Source organism: Bombina bombina, chromosome 4, assembly GCF_027579735.1.
Source record: "Bombina bombina isolate aBomBom1 chromosome 4, aBomBom1.pri, whole genome shotgun sequence".
NCBI classification, from domain to species: domain Eukaryota; kingdom Metazoa; phylum Chordata; class Amphibia; order Anura; family Bombinatoridae; genus Bombina; species Bombina bombina.
The window spans coordinates 1,110,442,985-1,110,470,553 of NC_069502.1; the positions used below are offsets into that span (position 1 = coordinate 1,110,442,985).

At 39.0% G+C, this 27,569-nt stretch overlaps 1 protein-coding gene and 1 long non-coding RNA gene across 3 annotated transcripts in view; one reads left to right on the forward strand and one right to left on the reverse strand.

Annotated features, from left to right (window-relative positions):
* LOC128657957 (uncharacterized) overlaps positions 1 to 1,779 on the reverse strand; it is a 62,109-nt gene extending 60,330 nt beyond the window's left edge. Inside the window, exon 1 of the long non-coding RNA XR_008402127.1 lies at positions 1,701 to 1,779. This is a non-coding gene — a long non-coding RNA (uncharacterized LOC128657957). The remainder of the gene's footprint in view (positions 1 to 1,700) is intronic.
* HHAT (hedgehog acyltransferase) overlaps positions 1 to 27,569 on the forward strand; it is a 1,153,474-nt gene that overhangs the window by 959,109 nt on the left and 166,796 nt on the right. The gene's annotated exons all lie outside the window — the stretch shown is intronic.

Genomic DNA, 27,569 nt, shown 5'->3' on the forward strand with positions numbered 1-27,569 from the left:
GAATCAAAATTTGTGTTTCAGATAGAGGGGCCTATCTATCAAGCTCCGAATTGAGCTTGAGACCCCGTCAGAAACCCTGTCCGCCTGCTCTGATGAGGCGGACAGGAATTGCCGGAATTCAACCCGATCGAGTACGATCGGGTTGATTGACACCCCCTGCTGGCGGCCAATTGGCTGCGAGTCTGCAGGGGGCGGCGTTGCACCAGCAGCTTACAAGAGCTGCTGGTGCAATGCTAAATATGGAGAGCGTATTGCTCTCCGCATTCAGCGATGTCTGTCGGACCAGGTCCGACAGACATATGATAAATAGGCCTCAAAGTGTACAATTTAAAAAAATATATAATTTTACACTGTTCTTTCTATGACAGCATATCTAGATAGGGTTTGGAGCATGTATGGTATTTTGAGAGCTGTAACACCTTTAGACACATTGCTTTTGCCATTTACTGCTCAAGAAACTCCCAAACCTTCCTCAGTTTGATTTTATGGAAAGGAGCTGTTTAGTTCTGACTTATGTTGCCTATTTCAGTTGAGGAAGATGCATACTTTTCAATATCTTGTCAGATTTTCTAATCTACTGGTCTTTGTTATAGAATACCTTGACCTCTATTGGGTGATTGTTGGCAAGCACTTTTAAAGTATTTTGTTCCCCATAAATAGCACTCTCTCTGTATTTTATTTTTTAAAGGGACACCTTCAAATTGTTATATAAAATATTTAGTTATGAGAAATGAAAAATATTTGCAATGTGCTTTCATTCTTTATTTTGCCCCTTTTCATGTAATTTAGCTCTGAAAAATAGGATTTTCTAATGCTCAGTACTTAAAATGCACAGTGGTGACATTTCAAGGCTATCCCTGCTACATAATTGCCTTTAGCTGATAACAACTGAAAAACAGTGTGCTTTATGCAAATTTCATGATATTGGTTAGCCTTGTTGTCTGCAGACTAAAGCCCATATTGGCTTCTCCAAATAAGGCAAATGCTGGGCGGAGTTTATCTATTAAAAAAACAATTGCAGTAAAAGGAAGTTTAATTTCTTTTAAAAACATTTATGCTTGGCTTTTATGTTATTCTATAGCAACACAACAAAAATGTCTTGTAATTACACATTATTTACTGCCTCTTTAACTTGGATAGCTTTTTTTTTTTTTTTTCTTGGGGGATAAAGAATCTACCCAAAGTAATTTCAGATTATCATTTATATATTGCGTCATTTTTTTTGCTTCTTCAATTTTTCTATCTTTATGTTTGTTTTTAAATAAACATAATTTAATGTTGTAGACAAATGTTTACATATTATTGTTTTATAACAATAATCCAACACAATTGCAAAATGTTTTTTTGTGCTATCTGATTTATTCACATATTCCCTTTTCCCATTGTTAGAAATATTTTATTTTTGCCACTACTGCATTTTAGATAAAGTTTAGATAAATCAAAACTGCATGCATCATTAGTTTACGACCTGTTATCTGTCATCATGCAGATGGCAGATAAATTCAACTATGCCAAAAGCTATTGACAAAGATAAAAGATAATTACAAATAAAAGTGTTCCAAAAGCAAATAGCTAGATTTACATTTAAAGAGATATAAAACAGTTTATTTCATTACTGTAATAAAAAGCACTAAGCAGTAGGTTATACCTAATAGAAATCATTGCAATGGGTATTATTCATCATTGTAAAATGATTTTACCTTTTTTCAGGAAGATAAAGGAGAAGCTTTCCCTTTAAGTGGCTGCTAAGAGACACTGGTAGTAGCTCCAGTCAGTTTCTTGCCCATGCTCAGTAGAGGAGTTTTGCTGCAAAATCATATGACAGTAGAACTTATGTTTTATAATTGTTTGCTGTATATAACACCATCTGTATTTTATGATTGGTTTATTTATTTATTTTACTAAATAATCACAGTTGCATAGCCTTTTAATGCCTTGTCACGATTATCTGATCACTTTTTCTATTGATATAATTGGTTATTCTACTAACGTGTAAATAAAGGGATTTTCATATTACACATGGTTTTGGAGTCTACAATTTCTCCTTAATACTTCTCCCCTTCTAACTCCATGCTTATTTCATCAGTTGTTATATCAAAGAACTATTAGGCTAAATTGTATTTATACATTTTCATCTCAAAATAAAGAGAAATTGTATGTAAAAATGACATGATAATTTGTTAGAGCATGCAATTTTATCACTACCAGCTCTGCAAGACTGTGTTTAACCCTTGCAAATGGGTTAAAAACATAGTAAAAATACCACTAGGGGGCAACAGTTCTCTTTGCAGGGGTTACACACATAGACTTGTTGATAGTGCTAAAATTATATTCTTGAACTAATTAGAGCATGTCATTTTTGTGCCACAATGTCCCTTTAACAGAATGTGTCCTAAATTATTTTATGATGGTTTTAGCAAAATATATTTAAAAGATGCGTATTTCCATGTTACAATTTTCACATTTCTTTCTTTCCTAAGATATAGTGAGTCCACAACGTCATCAATTACTGTTGGGAATATAATTCCTGGGCAGCAGGAGGAGGCAAAGAGCACCACAGCAAAGCTGTTAAGTATCACTCCCCTTCCCATAAACCCCAGTCATTCTCTCTGCCTCTGTCAATGGAGGAGGTAAAGATTTGGTGTCTGAAGAAAATTGGATTTCGATGCTACAAGCAAGATTTTTGGGTCTAGCCGTAGTACACGTTAATCTTTTCATTAGGGTAGTGGTGGCTTTAAAGCAGTTAGAAACTTGTAAGGTGAGCCTTGCTGCATTTTCCTAACATAATTGCTGCCCATGGTATAGAAAGCCAGAGTAGGTTTACTCTGTTCTTTCCTTTTTCTTCAGCTCTCTGTGAGGAGTATGTGTCCTCTCATACCTTGTAAGCTGTCCTCCTGCCGGACGGCCAGAGTACAGGTAAGTGGCTTTTTGTCTTCTAGGTATGGGAGACTGTGCACTTATTCAGGTTGAACTGCAAAATTATCTTGGACATATATATCCTTTAGAAGGATACTTACAGGCAGGGAGCAGGCACTTCTGCTATAACTGGAGACTTAGGGGTTTTACTTTTTATTGGCTTATTAAGTATTATCACCTTTCATTTTTGTGGGCTGTTTGTATTTTATGCTCTATTCTGGTTTTTATCATTGGCATAGGTATATAAATCCCCAGAGCTCTACCAGCAGCTAGTAAGGAAGTTCTGCGTTTCTCTCAGTACACGGTAACAAATGTTCTTAATGGAGGGTGATTTATGTGTTTAAACTTTAAAAGGGAGTTGCAAGGCAAGAAAGCAACTAGAAAAGTATGTCGGGTCTTAATTTGTGATCAAGTGATATTACCAAAATGGTGATTAATTTCATAGACTAGGAGGTCTTGTTTTTTGTGTTAAACTGCCTATTCAGTTGCTGTTTTATCCACCATTAAGATGGCGGGGAGCTTAGCATCAGAAACGCGCGCTTGTGTTTCTTGTCTGCAACTTTGTGACCCGCCTTCCACTTCCTTTCTCTAGCGGAGTGGTGTCTGCTCGACGCCCACATCTTCTGGTTGCTGCTTTGAGATCAGGTACCTCCCTCTTGGTCGGGTTTTAACTTCGGTTCTAGCCTTAAAGTAAATTGCCTATTCACATAATATGGAGCAATGATATCCCCTTATTATATAGGGGAAATTAAAGGGCCATGATACCCAAATGTTAAAACACTTGAAAGTGATGCAGCATAGCTGTAAAAAGCTGACTAGAAAATATCACCTGAACATCTCTATGTAAAAAAGAAAGATATTTTACCTCAAAATGTAATAAGTATTCAAACCCCATTGCAAAGGACTTTAAGCAGCAAATCAGTTTGCCTGTCCCGGGACAGCTAAAGGAGTGAGCTTTGTGCACACTCATAATATTTGCCTATTCAGTTTAAAGAAGTTTACAATGAAATCTCATGAGAGTTAAGTGAAATCTCATGAGATCACAGTAAAAGAGTTCATGACCTCAGCACTGCTGATGCTGATTGGCTGCAGTTCATTTGTTTATTTTTATTTTTTTTACCTGCAGCTAAGCAGCAGCTGAAGTATAACTTTTTACACAGCACTTACTCTGCTGAGCTAAGGACATTTTGAGGTAAAATATCTTCCTTTTTTACATAGAGATGCTCAGGTGATATTTTCCTGTCAGCTTTTTACAGTTATATTGCATCAGTTTCAAGTGATTTAGCATATGAGTATTATGTCACTTTAAAGTTGAGATCTTTTTTAATGGCTACAGAGCTCTTTGCTGTTATTTGATATATTGTTTCAAAGAAAGTAAGTTTAAGTCTTCTCAGTCAGGCTAAGGATCGCGGTCATATTTGTTGCGCTAGCTTGCGTAACTAGATTTTTTTTCAGACCGGACTGCTGTTCTTAAAGGGACAGTAATTTCTAATGAAAGTACAGGTATACCCCGCTCATACAGTGGGTTAGGGACCGGAGCCTCGCTGTAAAGCGAAACAAGGCAGTTTTAGCTTTCTTTTCAGTGTTTAAAATCTTAAAAACATGTTTGAACTAACATATACCGTATTAGGGGTGCAATAGTGCTACATTTAGTTTAACACTAGCACAGCAAGTATTCAATTAGTATTCAATAAATACTGTAAAATAGTGACAATTACTGTAGTAAAATTTGCCTGACTATAGCACTGAGACACAGATTGCACTGCAGTCACTCACAATGATTTACAGCACTGTTTCAAAATCCTTGGAGGTTGAACTTCAGCTCCACAAAGCGCTGTATTGGCGAATCGCTGTAAAGTGAAGCGCTGTAAAGTGAGGTATACCTGTATTATTATAAATTTTTATCTCAGTTTATTTTTGTAAAGTCTATTTTTAAGTCTATGTGTCTGTATTTCATGGTGACTAACAGACATATAGCCCAGTGGGTTTAAAGGGACACTTTTAGATTTCTTTGAGGCAATTTTTATTTAAAATTTTTATTTCAATTATGCTATTCTGTATTTTTTCCTTCGCTAGATCTCTTGAATGTATAGAGAGAGCATTGCCTTTGAGCCCAAATGTCTCCCAGGATGATGCTGTTGATGCAATGCCACAGCTTTCTCCTCAAACTTCCCAAGCCTTAATGGCGTCACATGCAGTGCCTTGCAGTTCCTATCCTACTGTGGACTACTTTGATTCGCCTGTCGTTGTCAACCCTAAGAAATTTAGTCAACTTAATAGTTGCCTGATGTTCCTTCCTCTGTGGAAGTGTTTCACAGGAATGAGAGAAGTCAGGGATTCATTTTCCCCTTCTCCTTTTTTTAATAAAGATGTTTTCTGTTGCTGTCTCCATTAAATAACATGGCGCACAATGCCTAAAGTAGACCATTTCTACTCTGGCTAAGAGAACTTATTTCCCTATAGAGGATAGCAGCTCTTTTAAGGATCAATGATCTAAGCTGAGGGCTTATATGGAAGTTGTTTTGCCACTGTTCAAGTGCGGCATTTTATTGATGCGACACCTTGTCAGAATCATTTTTGGTAGAGACTCCTTTGGAGGGTAACCGGATCAGAATTAAGGCTCTTAAGCCAATTCTTTTATTTCTGATGCTACCATACAAGTCATTAAGCCGGGAGCCAAGATATAGCGTTGTGGCTATAATCTTGGTCAGCAGATTTTTCTTCTGAGTCCAAGCTTCTGGTGTTTTCTTACAAGGGTAAGACCTTGTTTGGTTCTATTCTAACAGGAATATTTTTGATATTTCGGGTGGAAAAGGGTCTTTTCTACCATTAGACAAGAAAAATGGACTTAAAGGACGTTAGAGTAGAAACCTGCAGCTGGTTCTAATCAGCATGAAGGGTTTGCCCCCAATCCGGGATCGGACCAAGTGGGGGCTGAATTTCTCTTTTCATGGATATGATATGTCCTAGATGAGGACATAGTATCTCAGGGTTACTAAATAGAACTCAAACCTTCCTCCCAGAGGCAGGTTCCATCTCTCATATTTATCTGCGGACCAGATAACAGGCATTTTTGTATTGCTTTTGAGACCATTCTTTCCTGGGAGTGATAGTTCCAGTTCTTGTAAGAGAACAGGGTCTAGGATTTTATTCATTTCTGTTCCTGGTTCCTGAAAAAGAGGGGCCCTTTTCATCCTAATCTAGACCTAGAGTGTATCAACAAGTTTTCTCAGGGTACCATCATTCAAGATGGAAGCCATGGTTCCATTCTTCCTTTGGTCCAAGAGGGTCAGTTTATAATGACCATAGACCTGAAGTTCCTGAGATTTGCTTTTCTGTCAAACCCTTTTAGTTTGTGGCTCTTCCCTTTGGTCTTGCCACGGCTCCCAGAATTTTTTATGAAGTTCTGGGGGCTAACCTGATAGTGATCAGGTTCAGGGGAGTTGCTGGGGCACCCTTCCTATACGACTCCCCACGAGATAGGAAGTGAATCTGAAGAAGGGTTCCCTTGTTCCAGCTACAGGGGTAGTTTTCTTAGGGACCATAATAGTTTCCCTATCTCTGAAAATATTTCTGACAGAGGTCAGAAAATCAAGGATTATTTCCTTTTGCCTCTTTTTGCAGTCTAATGTTTTGCCTTCAGTGTTTCAATGTTTGGAGGTAACGGTCTGATAGTCGCTTCATTGGACATCATCCCTTTGCTCGATTCCATTTGAGAGTTCTGCTGTTATGCATGCTCAGATAGTGGAACAGGGATCATGTGGATCTGTCTCGTTGGATAGATCTAGATCTGTCGGCATGAAATTCTCTCCCGTGGTGGTTTTTTCAGAAACACCTGCCTCAGGGCACATGCTTCCGGAGACCTTCCGGGGTAATAGTGACCACGGACGCCAGCCTGTTGGGCTGGGGACTATGGACTCAGGAGGAGTCTTCTCTTCTTGATAACCATCTTGGAGTTGAGAGCGATATACAATGCTCTGATGGCTTGGCCTCAGTGTCTTTAGCCGATTTATCAAGTTCTAATTGGACAATATCACCTTAGTGGTTTTACTTTAACCACCTGGGAGGAACCTGTAGTTCTTTAGCTATGAAGGAGGTGGCATGGTTTGTTCAGTGGGCAGACGCTCACAATTGCTGTCTATCTTATATCCACATCCTAGCTAGGAGTGGATACTGGGAGCAGACTGCTTGAGCAGTCAGACATTCTTCCGGGGAGTAGGCACTCTTCCCTGAGGTTTTCTCCAGGCTGCCCTGATAAATAATCTGGCGGTTCATCAGGATTTCAGTCTAACATACCATGTTTCCTCAGTTTGCTCTCCTTTCAAGAGTCATTGATCATATCATTAGGAGAGAGCATCTGTAATTGTAATAGTTCATGTATGATCTCGCAGGATCTGGTATGCAGACCTAGTGGAGATGTCATCTCTTCCACCTTGGAGGTTGTCCCTGAGGAAGGACATTCTAATTCAGGGTCCATTCTTTCATTCCAATTTGGTTTTCTCTGAAGCTCTCTGATTGGAGATTGAATGCTTAGTTCTGTCTAAGCGTGGTTTTTCTGAATCAGTCATTGAGACCATGTTTCAGGCTCACAAGCCTGTTCCTGGTAACTTTCACCATAAGGTATGATGTGAATACCTTTGTTGGAGTGAATAAAAGGGCTACTCTTGGAAGTAGGGTCAGGATCCCTAGGATTTTGTCCTTTCTCCTGGTAGGCTGGAGAAGGGGTTGTCAGTCAGTTTTTCTGAAGGGCCTGTGTTTAAGTCTCTTGCTCCTTTCGGAGCCCTAACCTGGTAATTAGGGTTTTGCAGTAGGCTCAGTTTGAGCCATTGCATTCCATAGATATTAAGTTTTCTTCTACAAGATATGACGAGTCCACGGATTTCATCCTTACTTGTGGGATATTACCCTCCTGCCAGCAGGAAGTGGCAAAGAGCACCACAGCAGAGCTGTATATATAGCTCCTCCCTTCCCTCCACCTCCAGTTGTGTACTGAGAGTGCCTTACAATGTAAAGCACAAATTGTATGTAAAGAAAATGTGTCTAAGGATGATTCTCAGTCTGAGGAGAATCAGGGTATACCACTAACTTCTCCCCAAGCGCCACAACCTTTAACGCCCACCCAAGCGACGCCTAGTTCTTCAACCGGGTCTCATTCATTTACTCTGCAGGATATGGCTGCAGTTATGTCAACTACCCTTACAGAGGTATTATCTAAGTTGCCAGTGTTACAGGGCAAACGCCGTGGGACAGTGGTCAATGTGAATGCTGAGTCCTCTGATGCTTTGTTAGCTATTTCCGATGTACCCTCACAGGGATCTGAATTGGGGGTCAGGGAACTTCTGTCTGAGGGGGAACTTTAAAATTCGGGAAGTGCGTTACCTCAGACGGACTCGGACATCATGTCCTTTAGATTTAAGCTTGAACACCTCCGCCTGTTACTTCGGGAGGTTTTAGCGACTCTGGATGACTGTGACTCGATTGTGGTACAACCAGAGAAATTATGTAAGATGGACAAATACTTAGAGGTACCTGCTTACACTGATGTTTTTCCGGTTCCTAAGAGAATCTCGGAGATTATTAAGAGGGAATGAGACAGACCGGGAGGAAGGTTCTTCAAGCAGTGGTGCCTTCCGTTTAGGTTCCTGTCTTGTCCCTCCCTTTCATCCGTGTCCTGTAGATTTGGTATTGTATCCCACAAGTAAGGATGAAATCCGTGGACTCGTCATATCTTGTAGAAGAAAAGGAAATTTATGCTTACCTGATAAATTTATTTCTTCTACTATATGATGAGTCCACGGCCCACCCTGTCATTTTTAAGACAGGTATATGTTATATTTTAGTTAAACTTCAGTCACCTCTGCACCTTTGGCTTTTGCTTTCTCTTCCTAACTTCGGTCGAATGACTGGAGGTGGAGGGAAGGGAGGAACTATATATACAGCTCTGCTGTGGTGCTCTTTGCCACTTCCTGCTGGCAGGAGGTTAATATCCCACAAGTAAGGATGAAATCTGTGGACTCGTCATATCGTAAAAGAAATACATTTATCAGGTAAGCATAAATTTCCTTTTTATCTTGGAAAGTTTTCTTTCTTTTTGTCTTTAATTCTGCTCGCAGAGTGTCAGAACTCTTGGCATTGCAGTGTGATTTGCCTTATCTTATTTTGGATAAGGCGGTTCTTTATCCTAAGTGGTTTCGAATAGAAACATTAATCGAGAACTTTTTGTTTCTTATCTCTGTCCTCATCCTTATTCTCATAGGGAATGTTGTGCACAGCTTGGATGTTGTGGGTGTTTTTAATATTTGTTTCTACTGGTGACTAGGGTTTTTTGCGTCTCCTGCTCTGTTTGTTTGTTTCTCTGGCTGCGTTAAGTTCAGAAAGTTACTGCTACTTTTCTTTTTCTTTGGTTGAGAAGTTTGATTCATTTTGCTTTTCAGACTGTTGGGCTGCAGTCTATGGAGAGAATTATGGCTCTTTCCACGAGGGCTGTCTCTTCTTCTTGAGTTTTCAAAGATAAAGCTTCTGAGGAACAGTTTTGCAAAAATGCGACTTGGTCTTCTTTGCATACCTTTTCAATTTGATATTTTTACCTCAGCCGAGGTTTCTTTTGGGAGAAAGGTTCTTGCTCTCCCTCCCTAGTCATCTGTGTCCTCTAGCTTGGGTATTGGTTCCCAACAGTAATTGATGACGTTGTGGACTTATCTTAGGAAAGAAAACAAAATGTATCCTTACCTGATACATTTATTCCTTCCGTGTATGGTGAGTCCACAACCCCACCTTTTTATTTAAGACCGTTAATTTTGACTAAACCTCCGGCACCTATACACCTTTGTGTTGTTTCTTTTTTCCATTTTCCTTCAGTCGTATGACTGGGGTTTATGGGAAGGGGAGTGATACTTAACAGCTTTACTTGGGTGCTCTTTGCCGCCTCCTGCTGGCCATGAGTGATATTCCCAACAGTAATTCACGACGTCGTGGACTCACCATATCCGTAAAGAAATACATTTATCATGTAAGCTAAAATTTTGTTTTTTGGAGGAGGGGAAGATACCTGTTGTCCAGTAACATCTCCTAAGTTGTTAACAGTAATTTTGGTCATAGACATAACAGATTTAGTGAACTGTGAATGCTCATTATATTGAGGGCATTCTTCTAAAAAAAAAGGGTCTCATTACAAGAATAACAGTTTTGTGAAGACATAGCTGGGTTTTCAGTTACAATTACAAATCGTAAGATTAGTTTAAAATTTAGATTATGGGGATTTTTCTCCAGTGGGGCAACTTTCTAAAGACGCTGCAGTAGATATCTCTAGTTACGTAAAAGACAGCAGTGACAGCAAAACACTGGATTCCTCTCTTATGGGTAATAGTACATTCTAATGCAAAAATGGCATGCTCTATTTTTTTCCATGTAATTTATGCATGAATGACCCTAGGTAACTTTGTGTTTAACCCCCAACAAAGGGGTTACACACAGAAGTAAATTAACTGTGAACCAATCAAGAGCAACAGTAAAATCAAAGTGTTTCCTCTGGAGTTTCATGCTTGTAGCTTATAGCATATAATTCACAGACTCACAGAACTTAATTTCCTGATGGAGAATAATTTTTACTCAGACAATAACTGATAGACTAGAATCGTTAAGTAAACTCTCACAGAGAAAATTCCTGACTTCCTGTACATAATGTTATAATGGGACATGACAGGCTGTGTCTTGAAAAAAATTACTGTGTATGTGGAAACCCTGTTTTTGTCTCATGTTCTTTTCAGTAACAAAATGTCTGTGTAATTTATGTGTAATAAGTGTTTGTCTGATGTTTCACTGTGTCTCATGTATGTTACTTGTTAAGGTTTACTCCCCACTAAACTTTTGATGATTTATGATCTTGTCTGAAAAAAATGTTAAAGTCCTAAGTTGCTGGTAGGTGAAAAAAGGAAGTGCTCCTACATTTCTCTTGAAAGCGGTTCTCAGACGACTTTGAGGCCCATTGTTTCCCTTTAGACAACTGCTGTCAAGAGTCAGTGGGGTGATTGGAGTATGGGGCAGTGATACAAATACTCCCGGTGTAGGAATTTGTTTAAAGCCTACTACAGGTGTTGCAGTTACTGGTCCCTTAGCCTCCTATTGTTGGGTTATCTGTATACTTCTGCTTTATATCCTCTGCTGTAATGTGCTCACCACTGGGTGAGCTACCCACTGGCACATTACTTTCTGCAGCTGGAACTGAGTATTTCTTATAGATGGTAAGCAGTGGTCTGGGTGCCTGACAGGTAAGTATAATTTTTCTTGGCACTCTCACAGCCCACAGGCTATCAGCAGGTACATTTTGTAATGTTCATCATAGCCAGGGGACTTCAAGCTAGCTTATTATTACAGTCACTATGAGTTAATGCCTGCCTACAGTTTATACAATTTGTGGGGCTGTTTCTAATAGTTTTTTCTGCCACTGGGTTTAGTGCTATTCAGCGCTCTCTGGGGGGCTTTCTGTCAATGGTTAAAATTGTTTTGCAGAGCCCATTGGCTAATTTCATAAAGCATGGGGAGCGATGCACTGTTCTTTGAACTTTACATTGTTCAACGCTTCGTTTTCTTCTAGACATGTGCGCCGCTGAACAATTTGATTTGTTTCATTTCATTTTAAATTAGTTAAAAAAATAATTTTGTTTGGGGAAATTAGTTTAGTTAAGTTTTAAAAAAAAAAATTGTTTCGGCAAATTAGTTACGGTACGTTAAATCGGTTTCGGATCCGTTGTTTTTCGGATCGGTTTCTTTTTTCGGATCCATTCCTTTTTTCAGATCCATTCTTATTTCATATGCATTATTCTATTCTGAACTAAGTTATAGAATAATGCATATGAATAAAGAATGGATCCAAAAAAACTATTTAATTCAACGTAACCAATGTGCCGGCGAATGCTGAAACAAAATTATGTAAAACCGTCACCACCCACGCCGCCACTAAATAAAGCTATTAACCCCTATAGTGCCATCCCTCCACATCGCCAAAACTACCTAAACCTATTAACCCATAAACCGCAGCCCCCCCACATCGCCAACGCTAACTAAATCACTAAAGTTATTAACCCCTAAAGTGCCGTTCCCCAACATCACCGACACTAACTAAACATATAAACCCCTAAACTGCACCACCCCCATGTCGCCAACACTACCTAAACCTATTAACCCCTAAACCTCCGTTCCCAAACATCGCCAACACTAACTAAATCACAAAATAAAGTATTAACCCCTAAACCGCCATTACCAGACATCGCCGACACTAACTAAACCGATTAACCCCTAAATCTATTAACCCCTAAACCGCACCCCCCCCCCCCACATCGCAACAACCTAAATTAAACTATATTAACCCCTAAACTTAACAAACCTAAACCTTAAAATGGCCTTTTGTATGGCACTGCCCTAAAGAAATCAGCTCTTTTGCTGAAAAACAAACACCCCTTAACAGTATACAAACCCCAAACCCACAAAATAAAAATAAAGTTAAACCTAATCTACCCATTGCCCTGAAAAGGACATTTGTATGGGCATAGGGGTGTGCATCTTCACTGGTCTCACAATTTGATTTTATTACGATTATCCTGTCAACGATTCGATTCGATTCCTCGATGCATCACGATTACTGCACATGATTTTCATGAACTTGTTCTATTCCATATTTTATTTATATATATATATATATATATATATATATACACCAACACACTAATATATATATATATATATATATATATATATAATATATATATGCACACACATCCCCGTTTTCTATCATTTATAGGTGTTTCCTAACATACATTATCTTCTAACAAAATTAAATATTAATCCCAATCTGCAACTGGGTTGCCCCAGTGTAGTTTGTGTTACATCACCTAATAAATTAAATTGCTAACAAGCCTTTAGATGCTCCAGTGAACACATGCCTGCCAATTTGTAATATGCCCCATCTGCCTACAAAGGGTATTTTGTTTTTGTACTTTTATTTCTTAAAATACTTGTAATACTTGCATGCATTACTCCTTGCATGTTGTCAAATCTTTTGCAATACAGTGCTTAGCTGACGATTAACACTGTGTATAAAAACATAACAGACTGTTATGCTGGCATACAGACAGGCCAATAGTGTTCAATATGACGTGATAACCTCAGGGTGTTTGCACAGACAGAAAAGATCTGTATTAAACAGTTAAATCACACTAATATTATCCTCAAGCACATACATAAAATATCCACACTCCCAAACCATTTGTTGTAAATTACATTAATGTAGCTGTTCCTCTAAAGCCATTTCAGTGAAAGCGTTGGATTGCCCTGGAGGTTACAGATTAATTATACCTAGTCAAATGGTAAAGCTGATAAAAATGCCCCAAAATGCCCCAGCAAGGCTACGTCCACTTAAATTAAACAGAGGTGTTTGCAGATCCTTATGGTAGCCTTAGAAATACTACTGTCTCTTTATGGATGAAGGGGAGAAACGGATGACATGGGCCAGACTCTATTAACTTAATAGTGTCTGGCCCATGTCATCCGTTTCTCCCCTTCACCCATAAAGAGACAGTTCCTTCTCAAATCAGTGTGAATATTGTATATACCAGGAAATAGTAAATCCACCAACTCAGGAAGTCTTCGCACTGTCTATTGTGTGATGGGAGATGTAGTCCGCCGACGCCCGATCTTATTTTCCTTAACAGTACACTGTCACAAAATAATGTATATGACTACAAGTACAACTCCCAGAGGAAGCTGGGAAGACTGCGCATACGTTCTGTGATTTCATAGCCTCCCCTTGAGGCGGGGTCACGTGACGTTGCGCGATGACGTCACTGACCCCTGAATCAATTCAGGTCTGCACTGCATCGATGCAGCATCGTTAACTGCTGCATCGCAATGCATCACTGAATCGATTATTTTCAGCAGCCCTAATGGGCATTGCCCTTAAAAGGGCATTCAGCTCTTTTGCTGCCCATTAAAAATAAAAAAGGCTATTCTAAAAAAAAAAAAGACAACAAAAAGAAAAAAAAACATTACACAAAATAACAAACGAATTATGCAATATAATTAAAATTATTTTAATTCTAATACCCCGTTTAAAAAAAAACCCACTTCAAAATAAAAGAACCCTAATCTATAATAAACTACCAATAGCCCTTAAAAGGGCCTTTTGTTGGGCATTGCCCTAAAGAAATCAGCTCTTTTTCTGCAAAATAAAAACAAACACCCCCTAACATTACAAACCCCCACCCCCCAAACCCACAAAATAAAAAACCTAACTAAAAAAAACTAATGTACCCATTGCCCTGAAAAGGGCATTTGTATGGGCATTGCCCTCAAAAGGGCATTCAGCTCATTTACTGCCCTTAAAATGGCATTCAGCTCTTTTACTGCCCTTAAAAGGGCATTCAGCTCTTTTAAGATTGCCCGATAGCCCTAATCTAAAAAAAAAAACCCACCCAAAAAAAACCTTTAAAAAAACACTAACCCCTCTTTAGGTACTCACAGTTGCTGAAGTCCGGCTTGAACAATCTTCTTCCCTGCGGCTCCATCTTCATCCAGGTGGCTCCATCTTCATCCATCGCGGGACCGGCATCTTCTTCATCTCTGCGGAGGCGGATCGGTCTATGTGCGGAGGTCCATCTTCATCCAGGCGGCTCCATCTTCATCCATCCAGGGACCGGCATCTTCTTCATCCCTGCGGAGGTCCAGGCGGAGATCCATCGATCTGACTTGGAGGTCCTCCGCCTCCGTGCATCGACCGCTCTCTTTAAGGGTTAATATGTGTAGTTAGTGTCGACGATGTTGGGGAGCTATGGTTTAGGGATTAACAGGTTTAGATAGTGTTGGCGATGGGGAGGGTGCGGTTTAGGGGTTAATAGGTTTAGGTAGTGTCAGCGATGTAGGGGAACTGTGGTTTAGGGGTTAATAGGTTTAGGTAGTGTTGCCAATGTTTGGGAACAGCTGTTAAGGGGTTAATATGCTTAGTTTGTGTCGGCGATGTTTTGGAACAGCGTTTTTTTATTATTTTCAGGTATTTGTAGAGCACCAACAGGTTCCACAGCGCTATTAACATAGGTAGTATATAAAAAACAATTACAGGGATCAAATGGGTAGAGGGTTCTGCCGAGAGTTGCACTGTTGTAGTCGGCTCTTATAAAAGTGGACTACAAACAGCTGGGCTCATAGGCTTACGTGCTATGGGGTTTAAGGGGATAGCAGTGGAGATAGTAAGGTTAGTGTAGGTTGTATGCCTCCATGAATAGTAAAGTCTTCAGAGAACACTTGAAGCTTTTAAAACTAGGAGAGAGTCTTGTGGAGCGAGGCAGAGAGTTCCATAAGATGGGAGCCATTCTGGAGAAATCTTGTAAACGGGAATGTGAGGAGGTAACAAGAGAGGAGGAGAGTAGGAGATCATGAGCGGAGCGAAGGGGACGGTAGGGAGAGTATCTGGAGACAAGGTCTGAGATGTAGTGGGAAGCAATGCAATTGAGGGCTTTGTGTGTCAGAGTGTGAATTTTGTGTTTAATCCTGGAGGCAAGAGGAAGCCAGTGAAGGGATTGGCAGAGAGGTACAGCAGATGAAGAGCGATGTGTAAGGAAGATGAGCCTGGCAGAGGCATTCATTATGGAGCTAGGGACACCAGAGAGGATGGAGTTGCAGTATTCAAGGCGGAAAGGATGAGAGAGTGGATTAAAATCTTAGTTGTGTCTTGTGTAAGGAAATGTCTAATTTTAGCAATGTTTTTAAGGTGAAAGCGGCAGGCTTTAGCCAAGGACTGAATGTGAGGAGTGAAAGAAAGATCTGAGTCAAGAGTGACCCCAAGACATCAAGCATGTGAGTTTTGGGTAATGATGGAGTTATCAACAGAGACATGGGGGATGGAGATTTTGGAAGAAGGGTGGAAAATAAGGAGCTCAGTTTTGGAGAGATTTAGCTTGAGGTAGTGAGAGGACATCCAAGATGACATATGAGAGAGACAGTTAGTGACACAGGTTAGCAAGGAAGAAGATAGTTCTGGTGCAGAGAGGTAGATGTGGGTATCGTCGGCATACAAATGATTATAAAACCAGTGGGACTTTATTAAGGAACCTAATGAGGATGTGTAGATTGAGAATAGAAGGGGACCGAGGACAGAGCCTTGCATTACCCCAACAGAAAGAGGTAACAGGTACACTAAAGGTACGGTTAGACAGATAGGAAGAGAGTTGTATCGTAGATGCCGAAGGATTAGAGGGTATGGAGCAAAAGAGGCTGGTTGACAGTATCAAGGCTGCAGACAGATCAAGGAGGATAAGTAGAGAGAAGTGGCCTTTGGATTTTGCTGTAAGTAGGTCATTGGTAACATTGCTGTCTCTGTTGAGTGAAGGGGGTGAAATCCAGATTGCAGTGGATCAAGGATGGAGTTTAATGGAAGGAAATGGGATAGACATGCATATACTTGCTTTTCAAGAAGCTTTGAGGCAAGAGGAAGTAGGGAAATAGGGCAGTAGTTGGATGGGGAGGTTGGATTGAGAGAAGGTTTTTTGAGGATAGGTGTGACTAATGCATGTTTAAGAGATGTGGAAACTATACCAGTGCTGAGGGAGAGGTTGAAGATGTGTGTGAGTATAGGGGTAAGGGTAGAAGAGAGGGAGGGGAGTAGTTGTGAGGGGATAGGGTTGAGGGGACAGGTAGTGAGGTGAGAGGATAGTATAAGGGCATAAACTTCTTCCTGTAACAGGGGCAAAAGAGCTAAATATATGGCTATGTGGGTTTTGGCTGATTGTGAGCTTTTGAGGGGGTGGGAGACAGGTAGTATGTTGAAAGCTGATTTCATTTCTGATAGAGTCGATTTTGTTGTTGAAGTAGCTGGCAAAATCTTGAGCTGAGAGAAAAGTTGTGGTGGGAGGGGGGGTGGGCGGAGAAGAGTATTGAATGTGGAAAACAGACGTTTTAATTTTGAAGAAAGAGTAGAGATAAGAGTATAGAAGTAATGTTGCTTATATAGATTTCAAAGATATCTAGATGCCTTCCATGAAATTAATTTATTCATTAGTAGTTTTGTTGTATATACTAGGGGTTAATTGTAAATACATGTATGTATACATAGTAATGATTTATGAAAGACTTTATTGCTCTATAGTGCCACCTAGTGATGTATATCTATATAAAGGAGCAATGTTTATTTGTCAGGCAAAGCATGATGAAGGGATAAGATCCTGAAACGTCGCCTGTCTGTTCTTGTATCCTGCTATAATAAAATAATACATTTTCAGAATTTTTCGGGATGTGCTGATTCGGAAATTCGGATGCATCCGAATCTCTGAATTTGGCAAAATTTGGCCGAAAAACGAATTCGGCCGAAATGAAACACACATGTCTATTTTCTTCCTTTCAGAGCAGGGATAACACTTCAGCTTATTGTCTAGTGACCCTCATTATATTTGGATTAAGCCATTATAACTGTGGGCACTGCGGGGGTTAAAAATGTTTTACATGCCATTACAGAGCCAACCTCTTCCTTTTTACAAAACTGAGTGAATGTTGCATATTGTTTTCTACTTAAAGGGACAGTCAAGTCCAAAAAAAAACTTTCATGATTTAAAAATAGGGAATGTCATTTTAAACAACTTTTCAATTTGCTTTTATCACCAATTTTGCTTTGTTATCTTGGTAATCTTAGTTGAAAGCTAAACCTAGGAGGTTCATATGCTATTTTTTTTAGACCTTGAAAACTGCCTCTAATCTGAATGCATTTTGACCACTAGAGGGCATTAGTTCATGTGCTTCATTTAGATAGCATTGAGCTCATGCACTGGAAGTTACCCTGGAGTGAGCACTGATTGGCTAAAATGCAAGTCTGTCAAAACAACTGAAACAAGGGGACAGTTTGCAGAGGCTTAGAAACAAGGTAATCACAGAGGTAAAAAGTATATTTCTATAACAGTGCTGGTTATGCAAAACTGGGGAATAGGTAATAAAGGGATTATCTTTCTTTTTAACTGACTAAAATTCTGGTGTTGACTGTCACTTTAACTTTAAGTGGAGATAAAATATCTTTAATTTTCAAGAGCTTTTTATTGTGCTTGTTAGTATTTTTCCTATATGGTTTTCTCGGTCTTGCATGTTTAAGTCCCTGAAAATATTTATTTGTGACAGTCTGCTGTATTAATTTGCCTGCTATACTGTCTGTTTCATTACTAATGGAGCCTTCTGGCAGTGTCCCCACTTCTGATTCTCCTTTAGAGGGTGGATCATCAGATCAATTGTTTTATTGTATTTATTGTGAATTATCTTGGGTTACTTCTCCAGCTCAGTTATACAACCACTCTAATAAAAGGAAATGTATTGCTTCTGATTTACCAAGTACTTCTGAATCTCTTAAGATCAGAGCGGCTAAAAAGTTACTTACTGACACAGAGTCTAACTCCTTAGATTCGTCTTCTGAGGGAGAAATTGCTTCAGATGATAAGGACTCAGTTTAAGATCAGGATTCTGGCTCTTCATCATTTATGTTTAAAATTGAACATCTGCGAACTCTTGCACCTTAAGGGTACAGGATACTAAGACTACAGAAGAAAAATCTATTAAACAAATGGATTTGATCTTTATATCGGCAGTTAAAACTCCAGAAGTGTTAACTGTTCCTGAGGCAATCACTGAAATTACCACCAAGGAGTAGTCTAAGCCAGGTATTCCATTTAACCCCACATCAATATTCAAAAGGATGTTTTCTATACCATCCTCTAGTGTAGACCTTTGGAAAACAATTCCCAAGGCCGATGGTGCCATTTCTACTTTTGCAAAATGGGCTACTATTCTCTCAGAGAATAGTACAGCTTTTAAAGACCCAATGGATAGAAAATTAGAATCCTAAGAAAGGCTTTTATTCAAAGGGTTATTTGTTGAAACCTAGCATTGCTTGTGTAGCAGATGCCTCTACCCTCTGGTATGACAATCTATCGGAACACAGGTCAGATGATTCATCATCGTCTTAAAGGACCAGTAAATACATGCATGATAAAAAGACAATGCAATAGCAATTGATCTTAACATCAAATGAGTAGTAGATTTTTTTTTATTCAATGCACTCCCACTGCATCGTGTGACAGCCATCAGCCAATCACAAATGCATATACGTATATTCTGTGGATTCTTACACATGCTGAGTAGGAGTAAATATAAACATATAAATATAAAATTGACACTAGGGGCCTATTTATTATGGTGCGAGTGGATATGATCCAATATTGTGGATCATGTCCGCTGCTCATCGATAAATGCCGACAGCATATGCTGTTGGCATTTATCATTGCCCTTTGATACAGCCACTTTGGCGAAACGCGTCAGTGGCATCCCCCTCTCTTCCCTTCTTGTTGTTTTTAACGTTATGTCTACTACATAATCAATAATAACTACCTAATATTTTATGATGTATTGACAGCTCTGAGGGCTTATCTTACCCCGGTAAGGCTTCTTACTCAGATTAGGCCTGATAAATAGTACCTTGCTACTACAAATGGTAATTTTAAGGTATAGGCTTTGGAGAGCCGGTATATGTGTTTGATAACGAACAGGCCCAGACACCCGGTAACTACTCACTAGCAGTTAATAACGGTAATTATAAGGTAAAGGAGTCTGGTATTTCCAGACTATGGTACTGGTTTGGTCAGGCATTTAACTTTGGTGAACAGGAATACTTGGTCACCATTTACGGTAATAACAAGGTATAGGTGTTCTGAATTATTTACGGTAATAATAAGGTATAGGTGTCTGATATTTCCGGATATTGCTATCATCCTGTAACCCTAAAAGAGATACCTAGCTCACAACCACGGTAATTATAAGGTATAGGTGTCCGGTATTTCCGGAGTTTATTAGTAATCATACGGTAATATCAGGTATAGGTGGCGTTATATTCCATTCCTTTTATCTCTACCCCGGTAACTACAAGGTATAGGTGTGTGGCTTTCCAGACTTTTTATCACACGGTAATCCCAGGTACAGGCGTAGACATATTTCCTGCCCTTTGTTAATTTTGATCATCTGTTCTGGTATTTCCAGACTGTTATGCATTTGATATTACGGTTATTAAAAGGTATAGATGCTCTGGTATTTCCAGACTCTTGTATATACGGTTAATAACGACTACTATCAGGTAGAGGTGTCTGGCATTTTCAGACCTAGGTATTTATTTGGTTAATTCAGGCAAGGTTGAGATATATTCTTTTCTGTCTCCTCACTAATGGTATACAAATAAACACACCAATAGATATCTTGCTGTGGTACATCCAAACTTGGGAAAGTTTTACACACACTTATTCATCGTACCTTTCAGTATTATAGGAAAATCATTACAGATATTACGTCTTGGTACTTTCAGACAGTTATATAGTCTCAACCCATGATAATTACAGGGTATAGATGTCTGACATATCCAGTGATTACTAATGGTGAATCTATGAGTACCTACTTCTGGCACACAACTCTATATCATAACAGTAGTCATTACTATTGGTCAGTTATTTATATATGAGACAAATTCAATATCCCAACAGGGGTTTTCTTGTCTTAAATGAAGTCCACACAATTTTGGGCTTTATAGTAGTAGACAAACATATTCTTTTAAATTGTATGTATAACCCTAGTTTTTAATAATATCTAGTAAAAGTTATATTTTAGTCCATTTTTCTATATATTTTCCTTAACGTTCATGAGTGCTACATTTGTACCCTTCTATCAGTTCTTCACTGATTTTTTGTATTTATCATTGCACCAGCAGTTCCGTTAGCAGGGGGTGTCAATCAACCCGATCATATTCGATCAGGTTGATTTCTGTCCGCCGCCTTAGAGCAGACTGGCAGGTTATGGAGCAGTGGTCTTTAGATCGCTGCTTGAAGGCTCGCCTGAAACACGGGGCATCAAGCTCCATACGGCGCTTGATAAATATGCCCCTAGAACTCAATTTTAAAATCTTTACTGATGGTACTATACCCCCTTCCATTAAAATATATTATACCCACAAAGATCTGATCTTTGTTGGCGTTGTAATCTTGAAATTGGTTGTATAGGACATATATGGTGAAATTGCCCCCAAATAAGTATTTTTTGGAAAGGTGAAATAAATTAATGATAACTAAGACTCTATGGCCTAGATTTAGAGTTGGGCGGTAGCCGTCAAAACCAGTGTTAGAGACTCCTAACGCTGGTTTTTACCGCCCGCTGGTATTTGGAGTCAGTCAGGAAAGGGTCTAACGCTCACTTTGCAGCCGCGACTTTTCCATACCGCAGATCCCCCTACGCCATTTGCGTAGCCTATCTTTTCAATGGGATCTTTCTAACGCCGGTATTTAGAGTCGTGGCTGAAGTGAGCGTTAGAAATCTAACGACAAAACTCCAGCCGCAGAAAAAAGTCAGTAGTTAAGAGCTTTCTGGGCTAACGCCGGTTTATAAAGCTCTTAACTACTGTGCTCTAAAGTGCACTAACACCCATAAACTACCTATGTACCCCTAAACCGAGGTCCCCCCACTTCGCCGCCACTCTATTAAAATTTTTTAACCCCTAATCTGCCGACCGCACACCGCTGCCACCTACGTTATCCCTATGAACCCCTAATCTGCTGCCCCTAACACCGCCGACCCCTATATTATATTTATTAACCCCTAATCTGCCGCCCCCAACGTCGCCGCCACCTACCTACAAATTTACTAATTACTAATAAATTTTTTAACCCCTAAAGCTAATTCTAACCCTAACACCCCCCTAAGTTAAATATAATTTTATTCTAACGAAATAAATTAACTCTTATTAAATAAATTATTCCTATTTAAAGCTAAATACCTGTAAAATAAACCCTAATATAGCTACAATATAAATTATAATTATATTGTAGCTATTTTAGGATTAATATTTATTTTACAGGCAACTTTGTATTTATTTTAACCAGGTACAATAGCTATTAAATGGTTAATAACTATTTAATAGTTACCTAGTTAAAATAATTACAAATTACCTGTAAAATAAATCCTAACCTAAGTTACAATTAAACTTAACACTACACTATCAATAAATAAATTAAATAAAATACCTACAATTATCTACAATTAAACCTAACACTACACTATCAATAAATTATTTAAATACAATACCTACAAATAAATACAATTAAATAAACTAACTAAAGTACAAAAAATAAAAAAGAACTAAGTTACAAAAAATAAAAAAATATTTACAAACATTAGAAAAATATTACAACAATTTTAAACTAATTACACCTACTCTAAGCCCCCTAATAAAATAACAAAGACCCCCAAAATAAAAAAAATCCCCTACCCTATTCTAAATTAAAAATGTTCAAAGCTCTTTTACCTTACCAGCACTGAAAAGGGCCCTTTGCGGGGGCATGCCCCAAAGAATTCAGCTCTTTTGCCTGTAAAAAAAAACATACAATACCCCCCCCCAACATTACAACCCACCACCCACATACCCCTAATCTAACCCAAACCCCCCTTAAATAAACCTAACACTAAGCCCCTGAAGATCTCCCTACCTTGTCTTCACCACACCGGGTCCTGATCTGTCCAGAAGACCCTCCGAAATCTTCATCCAAGGGGGGGCTGAAGAGTGACGTCCATCCTCCGCCTGAAGTCTGGATCCAAGCGGTGGCTGAAGAAATCCATCATCGGGCTGAATTCTTGATCCAAGCGGGCGCTGAAGAAGTCCATCATCGGGATGAAGTCTTCTATGAAGCGGCATCTTCAATCTTCTTACTTCCGGAGCCATCATCTTCCAGCCGACGCGGATCCATCCTCTTCTACCGACGCCTACTCGCCGAATGACGGTTCCTTTAAATGACGTCATCCAAGATGGCGTCCGTCGAATTCCGATTGGCTGATAGGATTCTATTAGCCAATCGGAATTAAGGTAGGAAAATTCTGATTGACTGATGGAATCAGCCAATCAGATTCAAGTTCAATCCAATTGGCTGATCCAATTAGCCAATCAGATTGAGCTTGCATTCTATTGGCTGATCGGAACAGCCAATAGAATGCAATCTCAATCTGATTGGCTGATTGGATCAGCCAATCGGATTGAACTTGAATCTGATTGGCTGATTCCATCAGCCAATCAGAATTTTCCTACCTTAATTCCGATTGGCTGATAGAATCCTATCAGCCAATCGGAATTCGAGGGACGCCATCTTGGATGACGTCCCTTAAAGGAACCGTCATTCGTCGGGAAGTCGTCGGTGAAGATGGATGGATCCGCGCTGGAGGTCTTGAAGATCAGCCGGTCATCATCGGATTGAAGAACATAGAAGATGCGGCTTGGATGAAGATGTTTGCCGGTCCGGATGTCCTCTTCTGCCCGCTTGGATCAAGACTTCAGCCGGAGGATGGACGTCACTCTTCAGCCCCCGCTTGGGCTTGGATCAAGATTTCGGAGGCTTGGATCAAGACTTCGGTGGACGGATCGGTGAACCTGGCATGGTGAAGATAAGGTAGGAAGATCTTCAGGGGCTTAGTGTTAGGTTTATTTAAGGGGGGTTTGGGTTAGATTAGGGATATGTGGGTGGTGGGTTGTAATGTTGGGGGGGGTATTGTATTTTTTTTTTACAGGCAAAAGAGCTGAATTATTTGGGGCATGCCCCGCAAATGGCCCTTTTCAGGGCTGGTAAGGTAAAAGAACTTTGAACTTTTTTAATTTAGAATAGGGTAGGGCATTTTTTTATTTTGGGGGTCTTTGTTATTTTATTAGGGGGCTTAGAGTAGGTGTAATTAGTTTAAAATTGTTGTAATATTTTTCTAATGTTTGTAAATATTTTTTTATTTTTTGTAACTTAGTTCTTTTTTATTTTTTGTACTTTAGTTAGTTTATTTAAATGTATTTATTTTTAGGTATTGTATTTAATTAATTTATTGATAGTGTAGTGTTAGGTTTAATTGTAGATAATTGTAGGTATTTTATTTAATTTATTTATTGATAGTGTAGTGTTAGGTTTAATTGTAACTTAGGTTAGGATTTATTTTACAGGTAATTTGTAATTATTTTAACTAGGTAACTATTAAATAGTTATTAACTATTTAATAGCTATTGTACCTGGTTAAAATAAATACAAAGTTGCCTGTAAAATAAATATTAATCCTAAAATAGCTACAATATAATTATAATTTATATTGTAGCTATATTAGGGTTTATTTTACAGGTAAGTATTTAGCTTTAAATAGGATTAATTTATTTAATAAGAGTTAATTTATTTCGTTAGAATAAAATTATATTTAACTTAGGGGGGTGTTAGGGTTAGGGTTAGAATTAGCTTTAGGGGTTAAAAAATTTATTAGAGTAGCGGTGAGCTCCGGTCGGCAGATTAGGGGTTAATACTTGAAGTTAGGTGTCGGCGATGTTAGGGAGGGCAGATTAGGGGTTAATACTATTTATTATAGGGTTATTGAGGGGGGAGTGAGGCGGATTGGGGTTAATACATTTATTATAGTAGCGGCGAGATCTGGTCGGCAGATTAGGGGTTAATAAGTGTAGGTAGGTGGAGGCGACATTGGGGGCGGCAGATTAGGGGTTAATAAATATAATATAGGGGTCGGTGGTGTTAGGGGCAGCAGATTAGGGGTACATAGGGATAATGTAGGTTGCGACGGTGTACGGAGCTGCAGATTAGGGGTTAATAATAATATGCAGGGGTCAGCGATAGCGGGGGTGGCAGATTAGGGGTTAATAAGTATAAGGTTAGGGGTGTTTAGACTCGGGGTTCATGTTAGGGTGTTAGGTGCAGACATAGGAAGTGTTCCCCATAGGAAACAATGTAGCTGCGTTAGGAGCTGAACGCTGCTTTTTTGCAGGTGTTAGGTTTTTTTTTCAGCTCAAACAGCCCCATTGTTTCCTATGGGGGAATCGTGCACGAGCACGTTTTTGAAGCTGGCCGCGTCCGTAAGCACCGCTGGAATTTAGAGTTGCAGTGGCGGTAAATATGCTCTACGCTCCCTTTTTGGAGCCTAACGCAGCCCTTCTGTGAACTCTAAATACCAGCGGTATTTAAAAGGTGCTGGAGAAAAAAAGCCAGCGTAGCTAACGCACCCCTTTGGCCGTAGAACTCTAAATCTAGCTGTTAATTTCTTAGTGTCTGTTTGCTACACCCTTTAGTGAAATGCTAATATATTTCTAATAATAATCCCTTATGAATTATTATACCCACTTTAAAATAATACAATCACTATCTTAATTAAACTACCTGCAAGGAAATAACTTGCAAAGTCTTACTTCAGCAATACAATAACTTTTATTACAATGAGGCTAATTAAACATTATTACAATATGCAGATTAAATATAGTTACACATATGCAGATCACTTATAAATACACAGCACTAAATTAAACATCAATATTACGCTAATACAGTCGCCCATCCTAATGTGAGAGTATGTGTTGTAGTAGATGTCTAGTAAGCAGTACTCACGTGAGGTTGACTGATCAGCATCCCAAAGAAAAGAGAGAAAGCAAGTTATTTGTATAGGGTCTTATGTAAGTATTAATCCCTCCCACAATGATGATGTCACTCATATGCAAGCCCCTTTTTGTAATGTCCAGGTATTTGGTTTCAGCCTTGCCATGCGTTCGGGGGAGGGAAGAGCATTTGGCCTTACAATAGGGTCTCTATATAGCTCTTTACTTAAAGCAGCTGGTCATCCTTATCAGATGGGGCCTGGTAATGTGATCTTTCTACATTCCAAAGTGACCCAGTATCTGAATGAGGAGTTAACCCCTTCCTGATTACACAGCTCTTACAGTATTATGCCATGATATATATACCCCTTCCAGACCATATCTGAATTCAGATAATGCCATTATTACACTCCCCCTTTTGGCAAAGGAGGTTACTAACCATACCTTCCATTCCAATGGTTGTTTTATATGAGTGAATCTGATGGAAGATTCCTAACCCCACCTATGTGCGATGGCTATATTAGTGTACTAAAGACGCTTCCATTCGCATACCATAATATAAGTGATATACACATGCAATTAATGATTTTAAATAACAACACATACAAATTTGAATAATTATACATAATATAGAAATAAATAATATGATTATAAATGGATGTATGAACAGATTTCCCAATGCAGAACCCCATGATGACTGTTTCGAAAAGGAATTTGCTAATTTCTGCCACCAGGTAGCACTTGACATCTCTGTAAAAGTATGTTCAATCCTTTGTAGTTCTTGTTCCTTATGGTAGAAATTTACATGAACACGTTCCCCAAAATTTTTAAGATGTTCCAGTAACACAGAATCTTTTTGCAATAAGGTTACTCATTTTTGCCAAGGTGCATCATCTACTAATATTGGGGTTATGAGTGGAGCCCCCAAGGTAGCATTATATGTGAGTAATTGTGGGGCAGTGAAGTTAAAGTGTAGTGAACTTATCCTCACAGGGTACCCAGTAATACATTAAATCCCTGGTGTGATTTGTTACCTTGAATTGCACCTGTCAAACCATACATGCACTTCATCTTTAGGCTTCAACGCAACAAAACACACCTTTCCTTGTCCTAATGGAAAAATCATATCTTAGGGATTAACTTTCTCCACAAAACCATTGCAATATGAGTAATTATGCCAGCAGGAATCAAAAATTATTCTTGCCTGATTGGGTAGACATAACGCTTTAGAATGAAACCTTATGCAGCCAGACATGTCTACCTGTTCCATATGGGAACCATTCCATATAAAATTTGGGAACTCTAACTCATTATGTAAATAATGAGATTCTGTGACAGGTGTTCCTAGTGAAAACAAATGATAAACATTCTGATAGGTACCACTAGTGGGCACAAGTGAAGTAGCCCTGCATATATTTTCCCTGCAGCCCAAACAACTGTTTAACCATAATTCTTTGTTTTCTGATGCAAAACTGTTAACAACAGACTGCTCCCACCCTACCAAAGGTGTATGGTTATTTTCCATAGCCTATGCTATAAATTTAAAGTCAGTTGATAATTCTGTTTGCATTGAAATACACACAAAATCCCAGGATACTTCCCTTAACCTACTAATTACTTCTATCAGTATTTCCTCTGTATGTTGAATGTCAGGACCCTGAACCTGAATGACTGTCTGTGTCAGTGTCTCTACCAGGGTGTTTATCATTTGTTGCGTATGAATCCCTTTTGCATTTAACATGCCCTGAGACTGTAAGGTTGTTGTTAAGCTGGATATGTCAATGGAATTTACCACCCCTAACACTGTTGCCACACCTCCCAAAACTGTATCCACAATATCCTTCCTAGTCCTTCTCCTAGTACCTTCTGCCCACTTAACTAATGCTTTTTCCATAGTGGCAGTAATTCTGGAAAAAAAAAATTTAATTTGTGGAAACTAGCCAATCTATTATTTTAATCTTCCACGTGATAAATTTAAATGTGGCATCCCTCAATACTGGAGTTGGCTTGATTGTACTTATTTGAAATGGACCACTAGAAACAACCCTTTTCCCCTCACACATTGGAGTATTGTCATAATGTTTCATCTTTGGTGTAGTGATTAAAGTAGAATAGATCAAAGGTGCAAAAGTAGTTGTTTCCATTTTTTGATCTATTTTTAAGTATACTTCAATCCCTCCACCAAAGTTGGAAGCTGTAACTCTCCAAT